Here is a 13,477-nt window from a genome sequence, read left to right on the forward strand (position 1 = left end):
AACCTTATTAGAACTATCACAAATAGTGTAGCGTTAACTTTACAGTGTTACTATTTTGCCAAGAGTTTGCAGACGGTAGCTCAGAATTATTGGAGGCTTGGGATTGTTCGAAGGTTCACTTATGACTGGCTATTAAAGAATATAAACTTGATTATAACTATTAAATAAGAGGGCGCCACTTAGTTTTTTTTTAATATATAAATGAAAGAAAACTAAGAAAAAAGATTTAGTATATAGGTTTCAATTAACAATTAAATGACCCTAGATAAAGTAGATTTAAAGGGGCAAAAAAAATATCTTAACAATACAACCAAATTATATTTACATCAAAGATATGTATACACCTCATGTTCTGATCTGTTAAATGTTAATAATTTATTATGAATTAAAATATGAATAATGTTGATATGATTAAAATAAGTTTGACAAAAGTACCATTTAAATTATGATTAAGCTACTAGGTAGATTTCAGCACTTGAAAAATAAATTGCAATTATTAAAGTTTTTAGTATATATTTGTATTACGCAGGGGAAAGTTTATAAACCTTTTTACCTAAAGCATATCAGCCTTAACCGAGTTATATCTACTTAACTACCAAAAAAAGGTACTGAAAAATACTAGGTAACAAAAAATAACTAAAATTATAGATAAGAAATTGAAGTATTAAATTATGATATTGATTAAATATTTGTAGCAATAAATTGAAATTAAAGGTATATTAATAAAAATTTAAACAAGTGCGACAAATCTATGGTTAGTAATATTTAATTAAAAATGGAATAAACTGGCCTGTATATTCCTCCAAGAAATGAACGACTCGCCTTCAAAACCAATTTTTATTACCAAGTGCATTTATGCCATTTGTAGCTTAGCTATCTGGACTAGGAATCTCTAGTACTAGCTCTAACTCTGGCTCCAGCTCCACAGCTTTCAGCAATTTCCCGGGGAAATCAAAAGCCTGCAGCCATCAACAATTGAAGAAGAATAAAGAGGAAAACGGAAAAGTAAAACCCTAAAACAACGGTTGCCATTGTATTCACTGTCGTTAAAAATGAATGGCGTTCAAAATGTGACATACTCACCTTGCTAAGTTTCATTATCTATCCATTAAAATCTTGGGCATCCTGCACCAGAATTATGAAATAAACGGTTCCCTAAAGGAACAAGATTAAGGACTATAAATTACAAACCATATTGGCCACTTCCTGCTTCACAGACTTCGGAAATAAAAAACTGGCCTTTTACGTGCGCTTCTACCTGCAACATGGGAACAAGTCCTCGAAAAATGTATGCAATACCGACTTAATAAGTAACAACCCCATCTCTGGCCTAAGCTGTCAATATCAGCCAATCAGAGAAAACATTAATTAAGACCAACCAGAAGAGTGAATTAAGTCAACGTAATTAACCAGGAGAGTAATTAACCATGATGCGTTACAGTAGTAATGTGTCATTGACAGTGTGAATTTAAAGAAATATGAATAAAAGAAGTTGTCTGAAATTATTAATATAATTATTGAAATTATTGAAATATCAATGGAGCGTTAGTGAAAATAGGAGTAGAAAAATAAAACGCTACAATAGCAACCGTCTTATTGCGTCTTTTACTCGCAATCTATTTGGAAGCCTCGCTATAATAATATGTCCAAACTTGTTACATAGTTTACACTTTTGTTGCTCACACTGTTTAAGCTTTTAGTCTTCTGTACTGATGTAAAAAGTCGCCAACATGGTTATAACATTCTAATTTCTTGCGCGTCTTACTATTACTTTGATAATAAGTCAACGAATCTGCTCGAAAAGAATTACTATTTGACGAGAAATTGTGCTTTGCAACTACGAAACTACTATTTTTAGAGTTAATACTTCCTACATTACATAATATTCTGCTAATTTCCCAACAGACTGGAAATTACCAGAACTAGCGGCTAAAGCTACATTTTTATCATTAACATCTTCTATTACACTGTCAAGTAAAAACATGTCAGGAGTGGATAAGTGAAGCTTGTTTAACTTTATCAAAACAATAATCTCCTAAATTCTGGCTTTGTAAAGGAGAAATCCATCTAACCCGGTCACATTAGCACTGTCATACTCCTTAGACTATTACCCTGAAGCCTACTAGCAACTAGCCTTAAAAGTAACGACTCATAATATACCAATTATGAAAAAGAGAAAACACTCTGAATCTCAGCACAACATCGGTAGTTTATTGTCTTATTAAGAGTTGAATAATTGTTTAGAGATGCAACATTACTACTATTATTTGACTTCCTCGAAAGCTTACCGATCTTTCGTTTTAATCTTCTAATTATCCTTCTTTTTGTAGATTTGTTCGATTTGACAAAGATAAAAATATAAATCTCTTATTAGTTTTTTTAAATTGTATTCACTTAAATAAAAATATTTTAATTTTGAAATAAACAAATATTTTTTCTAATTAGGAGCAATAATCATGCTGATAGAGGTTTAAAAAATATTTGAGATCTTTATTCAGCCTCATTATACTCCTGTAACATTTTGTTAAAAAGTAAAAGAGTTGATGGCCTTTAACTCGATTCTTAATGCTCGCTCAGAATAATTAATCAATTTAGTCCTAAGGAAAATAATTCTTTATACTTTATAATATTAACTACATGATAAATATTGTAATAGAGTCCTAAAAGCTTTTCATAAAATCATTAAAGACTTACAGACAACTTCATCGCTTGATCACCAGATAACAGATAAGTGTAGTAAATAAGTATCCTGTAATATGGTTTATAGACTATTTTCTGAGAGTCACTCTTAAATGTCAAGTACACTAAAAGCAAACTTTAAGATTTTTTTAAATAACCTCTAGTCAAAAAAGTTCCAATCAAATCCATACTCTAGGCTCCTAGCGTGAGGCGTTAAAATGGAGAGAACTCTCTTCCATGATCACTTGCCCTTAAAAAGTTATGACGTTGACCGATTATGTTTGTATTGGAACAGTTTAAATATTGTGCTGTTTCAATAAATTTTCTTGGCTTTTTGGAAGATTAGAATTATCTTTAACTAGGAAATTGTCTATAATCACGCCTTATCTTAATTTTTTATATTTTTTTATCTTAACATTTTAATTTATTTTAACATTTTCTTCATTGTGAATCAAAACTTCTTGTTCTAGATCCACACTGGATCTATTTGAATTTTAAAGATATCTTGCTTAGGCCAACATTGACCTATTTCCTTAAGCGTTAAATATTAAAAAGAATTGTTCCCTCTTAAATATACGTCATACGAAAACTTATGAATTTTGTCTTTAGGTAAACAGTAGGTAAACAAAAAAACTGCACATAATATAGTAACCACAAACCAGAAAATATTATCAAGATTGTGACTATATAAAATTCTGTAAGAACATAAATAAAAAATATATTGCTTTTTTTCTATTTGTTCAATATATCCCTCTGCTTACAGCGCTCCAGTCGGCGTGCATTTAAGTTACCCTCATTTATTTGCTACGGCAATATAGTGACAACTTCTCGTATATAGTTTTTTCAACCCCCAGTTTTAACCTTCACCCACGTGTAGAATATCTCAGCAATATTTTATAAGTGGTATATTTATTGTTTGACGTACTATGCTAGTATTGATAAATTTAGCACACTTTTCCTAACAGTTTCCCATAGAACAAAGCAATTTAGTTTTCCTGTATACTTTGTAGACAAATTGACAACACCGACAAAATAATCACACACGTCGCGTTATATACGCGTTGCGACCATGACCATCTCAATGTTACACAATATTAAATTCTAGAGATTGGAGAGACTGAAATTATTATTGGGTATTGAATGAACAAGCGACGCACATTGGATTTCATATCCCGGTATATTTCAATTTTTTTTTTTTTTTTGAATTATTGCCTATAAGTTTTAGAAAATAAAATTAAAATTATTCCGGTAGAGAAAAAAATTAACTTTATGTTAATGTTATTTTTAAATTCATTTCTTCGTGGTGATTTTACAGCAAACCAATGAAATTGTGCTTCAATCAGTCAATGCTTTATTGTCAAGAAATTGTTACAATTTGTAGACAAAGCTGTAAAACAAAAAAGACACAAAAATACAATTGTAGTCTAAAAATACGGTCAAATTGAGTTGCACTACATGTACCCCAGAATGGAAGGGCGTATCGAAGGTGCGATTCAAAAAGGGCAAAATAAACTGTTCTAGAAGTAGACAGGCTAAGCTCCTTAGAACTCTCACAACTCTTTAGAGTTGTCAACAGTTAGCCCTAAAAACTTTACAGAATCAACTTCGTCAATTGTTGCGTTATCAAGTACAAAATATTGCAAGGTATTTTTATAGGACAGCATTTTAGTTTTGGAAATGTTGAGACAAAGGAGAATTGAGTCGCACCATGATTTGATAGTAGTTAAATCACTTGATACGGTTCTATGAAGTGTAGAAATATCCGGATTACTCCAGGAAAAGCTAGTATCATCAGCAAATAGACAGACTTTACCGTTAATATTTAGATTAGCAATGTCATTGATGAAGATAAGAAACAAAATAGAGCCAAGTACGGAACCTTGAGGCACTCCATTTTGTATTGGCTTGCAAAAAGACATAGTCGAATCAATTCTCACAGCTTGACTTCTGTTACTGAGATACGACTTAAACTATTCAAAAGGCGCTCCTCTGAACCCGTAATATTGCAACTTTTTTAATAAAATGTCATGATTAACACAATCAAAGGCTTTAGAAAAATCACAGAAAATTGTTGCTGTAGGGTGTTGGTTGTTTAAGCTAGAGTATACATTATTAAAAAAAGAAAACATAGCATCATTTGTGCATTTGTTATTTAGAAATACAAATTGATGGGAAGTAAGTATTTTATATTTTAGCAAAAATGAAAAAAGTCTTTTTTTAACCAATCTTTCAATAATTTTTGAAAGTGTGGGAAGAAGAGCGATAGGGCGATCCATCAAATCCAAGTCCATCAATTCCAGAAGAGCCTTTGTTTTTGATTTCCCTAATTGAACTGCAAAGCTCTGGTAACACTACGGGCGTAGAGAAAAAACTGTAGAAATTCTCATTTGCAATCGGAAGATATGAAAGTGGACCATGGGAAGGAGTTATGGTACTCATTAAATTATTTGCCACATTTACAAAATAATCATTAAGGTTCTCAGATGAAGTGGAGATAGTATTCGAGAAAGAAGGCTTATTTCTCAAAGCATTAACAATCGACCATGTTTCCTTAGGCACATTTTTAGATTTAGCCAGTCTCCTATTATAGTAAACATCCTTGGCGGCTTTTAAAGTTCTCTGATAAATCTTTTTGTAAAGTCTTACGTATTCATGAAAAAAAGCGCTGTCTGAAAATTTATTAAGATGAGATAATAGGCGCATGTTCTTAGCAGATGCACGCAGGCCTTGGGTAGACCAGGGGTTATGTTGCTTCTTTTTAAGAGGTCTCAAAGGAAAGGATTTGTGAGAAAGACTAGATAGCGTTTTTACAAATCTAGAGAGAATTCTGAATCAACGTCGTCAGAGAGAATATTCCAGTCAGTTGATTGACAAAGGTGCCTAAAATGTAACAAATTTTATCCGAGAAAATACGACCTAATTTGCGTGGAACATTTTTACTTTTAGATTTAGTTATGGAAAACTTTGTTAACACTGCTTCATGGTCTGAGAAACCTGAGCTTAAGACAGTACAATCGACGAAATCTGGCTCAAAGGAAGATACGACATAATCTATTGTACTAGAGCTGGTTTTAGTTATTCTGGTAGGTGACTTAATGTGCATGAGCAAGTCAAAAGAGTCGAAAATGGACTGGAGAGATTCTTGATGATAGGTAAAGAATCGGTTTCTAAGAATATAACTGGACAAGAACTTGATTTTTTGTTCAGTTTCATCCAGATGTTTTTTATAATAAATATAATCGAATTGTGTGAGCAATGCTTAGTTATAGGTTTGTTTGATTTTACAAACGAATCTACAGTTAATCCTAAAAGTATTCAACTTCATCTTTGTGAGCTGTTTATAAAGTTTACGTTACGTTATCTATTAATTAAATTTGATTTACTTAGATTTAACGATAGTAAATTATTCTGAAGCCATGCAATAATCTTCTTAACAGTGTACTTCTTGTATATATTAGTTCGTTAGCATGGTTCTCGAATGTACCGTTTGTATAAGGATCAGTATTTTCAGAACCTAATTCAGTTTTTAAAGAACAGTCCTTTAAGTCTAACTGGAAAAGATTGTTAATATCAAATATTAAGGGGTATAGGACCTAACCTTCATTCTTGAACTGCTCCGAAAAGTACAGTTTTTTCTGAACTACTGACACCATCTATCCTTAGTCGTTGCTATCTATCTAATAGGTTTTAATGGCACAGGCCCTGTGATGTCCATATTTTCCCTCTTATGAATAAGACGGGAATAACACAGTGTCAAAGCCTTTCTCAAGGTCTAAGAAAAAGCAAACGATATATTTTTTATAATCTAAACTGTACTGAACCTTTACCATTAACTTGGCAATACCATTTTCTGTGCGTCTTTTTAGTTGAAACCAAACTGTCTATTACTCAGCACCCCATTCTGGTCCACAAAATCAACAAGTCTATTTTAAACAGTTTTTTGAACACTTTAGAGACCGTTTTTAACAAACTAATAAGTTTATATGCGTTACATTTAAAATATGAAATAATCATCCTAATGTAAGGCAATGGATATTTTGTATATTTTCATAGAGATTTTTAGTTTTTCAGACTTATATTATCCCTTCCACGTGAATCATTTTTTAATTGCTTCATACTATTCTCTATTTCACATTTTGCAGTGGAACATAAAAAAATGTACAACATTATAAAAACTATTCTGGCCATTGGGGTCATTGTTATGTATTATTACCCTTGCATATTTTTAATTTTGAGCCTATTTGGGTATAGCAATTTGGGTTGTTACTAAAAGAGTTAAGTTTATTTTTTTAATAATTCCGTTTAGTTTTATTTTAATTAGGCTGTTGCTTTGATTTGAAAACACTTTATATTCGTTATGTTTATTCGCACATTTATCGTAGTTTCTGAGATTTTATTAAATTTTTTTATGAAAGTTTTATTTCACCATAATGGTTAATTTTTATTTGTTGTTTTGTTTTCCTGTAGCTTCCTTCAGCTTTTATTCAGACTAGAACTGGTTGTTTTAGCTACTTTTTCTTTAGAGTTTTAGCTCCCTACCAATAACTCCCGTAGACATAGTATTTTTATACAAATTTTTGCTTAAGGTTTTGCACAGGCTCTAAATTCGAGCGATTTCATCAAAAGTCTGGAAAAATACTTTTTATTTTTAGTAACTATGATCGTAAGAGCTAAAAAAAGAAAACATTTTAAAAGTATAAAAATCCAATCCATTGATTTGAATTAACAAAATGATACTAGTTCTGTAACCAGTTATCAAAAAAACATTGCATAAAAAGCAGCTTTAAGCAAGTTTTTACAGATTTAAAAAATACGTAAAAAAGGGTATTTTTAATAAGAAAGTGTAATATGCTATCTGTCAACTATTTTTTTTACTATCTTTATTAGTTTTAAATTTTATCATATTTAAAAAAAAAATATCTCAGGTTATGAAAATAAATATCCGAGAGCCAAAACTGTATAAATGTAATGTATAAATAAATATTTCTAATTTTATTTTACAGTTCCTAAACTTTTCTTTTAATGCCGATCAAGATTAAATGCAGTTTTTGTAGGATTAACCCTAACACAGGTCATACCAGAAACATACCCATTTATGGTACCAACCGAAGGTTTCGAAAATTTATCGTATATTCTCATACGATGTTCTAAAGACATTTTACTTATTCATTTTTGCACGCGTATGGAAGTTTTAGCTGTCATAAATTAAAAAATAAAAATTTTTGACATCAAAGGTTTTTGAGGTATATTAAAAAAAAAAATAAGAAAAATCCACGAGCGCTAACAATAATTAGCAATCTATATATAATATGAAGCAAATAAATAATTTTATATACAGGGTGTTCCTTAAAGACGTGCTAACATTTAAGGGGGTGATTCCTGGACCCATTTAAAAAAAAAATCTATAAACATATGTCCTAAACTGCTTAACTTATGAGATACAGGGTGTTAAAGTTTCAAAAAAAAAAATCAGTTTTTTTAATAACTTAAACAATATTGTAGATATTTTTAAAAAATTTGGTACATGTATTCTATGCATCAAGACGCATTTTTTGATGTACAAAAAAATATTTTCTCTGCCAGTGGCAACCCTACAGGTCTTCTATTGAATATTTTTAGTGAAAAAAATATTACGCCACTGCTTTTTCTTAAAATAAAACTTATTCTTAAAATCCTCAATTACTTTTTAGCAAATTTGATCTCTTGGGTTTTTTTCGTCCGATGCACGGTTTTTGCTTAAAAAATAAAAACAATTTTACTTCCATAAAAATCTGTGTGCAAATATTTGTTCGTCGATTGCAAGCAAATTAAGGGATCAGATTTATTACAAGAAGTATGAAAAGTTAAAAAATTTAAATAATTTAAAAAATACTCATGTTTTTAACGCGTTTAAAAAGTAAATGGGAGTAAAAAAGTACTGTAACGCGTCTTTATTTAACTCAAATAAAATCGCGGATTCGCCTATGCATGTTTCTTATTGCTCGTTGCTATGAGCGACGAGCTGTGATTTTAAATGTCAAATTTTTCTTTATCTTGTTATGCATGAATAAATGACGTTTTTATACATAAACATCGATGATGGCAATAGCCGTTGTTATTTAGCTGTTTAAATGTTTTTTTTTCCTTTTTGAGCTATTGAGTATAATTAATATCAGTTGGCAATTAGTTCAGAAATACACAACAGGGTGCAAAAAAGTGCAAAAAACGAGTTTTATTTAATTTTATAGAAGCTTTAAGCTTAGCTTTTATGAACGGCTCAAATATTTTATCTTAATTACACTGATTACAAAAATTGTTGAAAATGGCCACCTTCACTAAGTAGGCATGCTTCCGCTCGTCTACGCATGGAATTACGCACACGTTCAAATATTCCTGGCGTATTTCGTATAGTTTTACACGAGGCAATTATTCGGTCTCTTAAATATTGTAGATTATTTTTCGGGAGTTTTATAAACTAGAGTTTTAAGGTGCCCCCATAAAAAGAAATCTAAGCTATTGAGATCGGGAAATCTTGCTGGCCATTGTCGTGGTCGTTTGCGACCGATCCATTGATTCGGATAAACGGTATTTAAATGGTTTCGGATAATTAAACTAAAACGAACGGGGGCACCATCGTACATGTACCATATTCGATTTCTTAACAGAAGTGGCACATCTTCAAGAAGCCCAGGCAGTTCTTCTTCGAGAAACTGTAAATATGACCGACCATCAAGGCGCCCTGGTAGAAAAAATGGGCTTTTTAGGTAATCACCAATAATTCCTGCCCAAATATTAACCGAAAATTGGTGTTGCAAATGGGTTTCCGTTATGGCATGGGGGTTTTCTTCTGCCCACAAATGATTCTTGTAAAAATTTTGAATAGCGTTCCGAGAAAAATTTTCTTCGTCTGTGAACAAAAGCTGTGACTCAAACTGCGGATTTACTGTAATATTCTGGAGATACAACTGACAGAAGTTCTATCGATCTTCCTCGTACTCGTCTCGGGGTGTTCTTCGATTGCTTGTAGCACCGCGTTCTCAATTTCAGGGGTTCTGACAGTTCCAGGTCTACCTTCCGGAGTACCTTTCTTGAAACAACCAGTTTCCCTAAGTCTACGATGAATATTTGAAAAGATACGGCTATCTGGTAGGACACGATTCGGATACCTTTACTGATAAGTACGTCTGCCTTCTGTTGCGTTACCATCAGCGAGGCCATATACGAAATGCATTGCTGCCATTTCTTCATTGGTATAATTTGCCATTACTGATATTCAGAAAAATATCGTGGAAACGAAATCACTTCAATAAATAGTTTAAAATCAAATAAATGATGCGCTGTGATGGTTTTTAACAATTTGACATTTAAAATCACAGCTCGTTGCCCCTAGCAACGAACAATAAGAAACATGAGATAAAGAACGTTAAATAAAGACGCGTTACGGCAATTTTTTACTCCTATTTACTTTTTAAACGCATTAAAAACATGAGTATTTCTTAAATTATTTAAATTTTTTAACTTTTCATACTTCTTGTAATAAATCTGATCCCTTAATGTGCTTGCAATCGACGAACAAACATTTTCACACCGCATCAGATTTTTAGGGAAGTAAAATTGTTTTTATTTTTTCAAGCGAAAACCATGCGTTGGACAAAAAAAAACAAGAAATCAAATTTACTATAAAGTGATTGATGATCTTAAAAATAATTTTTATTTTAGGAAAAAGCAATGGCGTAGTATTTTTTCACTAAAAATATTCAATAGAAGACCTGTAGGGACGCAACTGGCAGAGAAAATATTTTTTGCACATCAAAAAAAAGCGTCTTGATGCATAGAATACATGTACTAAATTTTATAAACATATCTACGATTTTGTTTAAGTTATTATTAAAAAACTGATTTTTTTTACACTTTAACACCCTGTATCTTAAAAGCTAAGACGTTTAGGAAATATGTTCATAGGAACTCTTTTTCTTAAAATGGGTCCAGAAATCATCCCCTTAAATATTAGCATGTCTTTAAAGAACACCCAGCATATAGTTGCCATCTAAAAACATACATAGTTATCTTTTAATTATTGCTTGGAAACTAAAAGACACTAGATTTATATTAGCAGCACTAGCTGCAGTGACGCTATGAACGGGTCGCAGGCAGCGTTTTTTGTCGTTGTCACTAGCTTTCACCGGCTGCTTTTGGGTTTTTGTTTATGTGACGCGACAACGTGGTGCAAACATGTTTAATACTTTTGATACGGTTTAATATCAGAAAAATAAAGAAAAAAATTTAGAATAGAAGTATTAACTTTTCAGATTATAATGCTGTTAGATTATAATTTCCGAGTCTGTAAAAGAAATCAAATGTAGTAATTATAAGGGCTTAAAATTCGTCTATTACTTTTGCAAGTAGGTAATACTTACTTATTCCTCTAGTTCTAAGATAAAAAATGAAAATATATTTATGTAAGATAGGTGTAATTTTTGTTGTGTTGTATTATAAATATGTATAAAATACATTTAATGCTATTAACTGAATATTGATTTTTATTTTAATAAGATCCAAATCAAAAATATTACTATAAATATTGCAAATGAAACATTTGGGATATATTTCCACAGCAAATGTACTAAAAACATACATACGACATTCGAAAATTTAGAAACATTCCATATAAGATGTAATACAGACTTGAAGAAGGTGACACGGTCGCTGCCAGAAACATTTCTGGTAGAAACATCTGTAAGGAAATAGAGTCATTTCTGGCATGTTTTTATTGTCGTAATATTTCTAGCATGTTCCTAGCATGCTTATGTGTTATTAGGGAACACTGGCATACACGATATTCTATGTAACACCAAACAGAGAAGAACTCCTTGCGAGAAGAACTGCTTCTCGCTTTAATTCATTTGAGGTTTGGTCGTATTAAGAGAAATAATACGACCATCACCTTGACTTTTTGTCAATAAAAGCAACCCATGCCATGCAATTTACTATAAGTTTTATGATATAAAATCGTCGTACCTTGTTTAGTTATTTTCTGTCTGTGAAGTTTTGGTAAAGAAAAACTTTTATTTGGAAGAAAAATCTACGTCTAAAAAATGATAAATCCAAATATACATCAAAAATACATGTTGGCCTATTTTTAATAGGACTGAAGTGCATAAAAAAATAATATAAAAAAAATTTGTCCATGGTTTCTTCACGAAAATTTAATATTTTGTTTAACACTTATTTTTACTATTTTAATATTGAAAATATTATGTATCAAAAAGTGAGGTATTATTATTTTTAGAATACAATTTTCTATCGAAATATATAAAAATTATCCTGGATATCAGAGTTAAATTTAGAAAATGAAGGTAATTATCCGGTAAACAGTGATCCAAACAATTGCATTTGTCAAAAAAATGGCGGTTTATAGAATGTTACCATTATTGGTGCCACCCGGTATTCTTTGATTTTACTACAGAACTTTATGCAACTTATTTTTAATTCAGACTGATGTTTTCGATTTTAAAATCCTTTTCTGCCTTCATTATAGATAATGAATCAAACATTACTTATTTTTTTGTCATTTAAGTTTCTCCGATATGATCTATTTGATTCGGGGCGATTTGCCATTTTTTCATTACTATACAATATTTCAAATTCCATCCGAAGATTTTGTGTTTTAATTGTATATAGCTAACAGATACTAAGAATCAACCATTACGCTATGTGAGAATCATTGTTATTACTCCTATAATGACGGCTAGTGAAAGATATCTAAATCAAGCAAATTCAACTAAAACTACTGGATTCCTTTTTTTTTGTGGATTGCTATATATTTTATTTGGTTTTCATTGGAACATTAACGTGAATTATGATTCGTATACGTTTCCGATTCAGGTTAAAAAACGGAAACAGTAACGAGTTAATATAAGTAGTATAATAAAGTGAAAGGCGCTCTGGGAAATAGAAATGGTATGAAATCTTACTTTCGCAGTATCTCTGAACCGCAGTGACTCTGAACCCTGTTTACCAAAAAATAGAGCTGAATAGTGTGGTGGTTAAAACACTGGGGATTAGAGGCTGCCGACAGGGTGAAGTTCTATCTCTAACTCTGGGTTGTACAGTAGTTGAGGACATCAATGACCTAAATAAAATAGACTTGTAAAAGCAGGCCTACTACGACGATGTGATCATTCTTTGACCGGAAAAGCACGCCGCCACATGGCACGGCTCGATATTGAGAGTTCGATGGTGCCGCTAATAAATGTAATCGTATAATGTGGTTGTCGAGAATTAATCCAACAACACCCTTTTCTTCGAAATGAATATCCACTTTTTAAGGACTTCAATAAATAAATATTATACATCAATTCATTTGGTAACCCTTAAAAGCTGATAGCATTACCCATAATTTCCAATTACTGTTGGACTCTTAACTCTTAGACATTCACCTCTTTTAATGAAATCTGTACTTAATAAGCACCTTTGAAAACCATTAAGCCTTTAAAAAAAATCTTTTAACCTTTGTAACTTTCGCAGGAGCGAAAGTTTTATCACAGATATCACAGATACCTAGTATGTGATATAAAGTTTCTTCCCTTGTACCGCAATTTGGACAGAGCGGGCTTTCTCTTATACCAAGAAGGTGTAGAGAGGAGCAATTAAGTAATTTACTAGAATATTTTCTCCTATGTATTCAAACATTTCAACAAATTTGTACAAAAAAAGACGTTATGGTATAAATAACTTTTATGTTATAAATGTTACGTTTTTTACGTTATAAAAAAACAACTTTGATTACCAACATAATGATATTACAATCACAAAGCAA

Source organism: Anthonomus grandis, chromosome 22 (genome assembly GCF_022605725.1).
Source record: "Anthonomus grandis grandis chromosome 22, icAntGran1.3, whole genome shotgun sequence".
Lineage (NCBI taxonomy): Eukaryota > Metazoa > Arthropoda > Insecta > Coleoptera > Curculionidae > Anthonomus > Anthonomus grandis.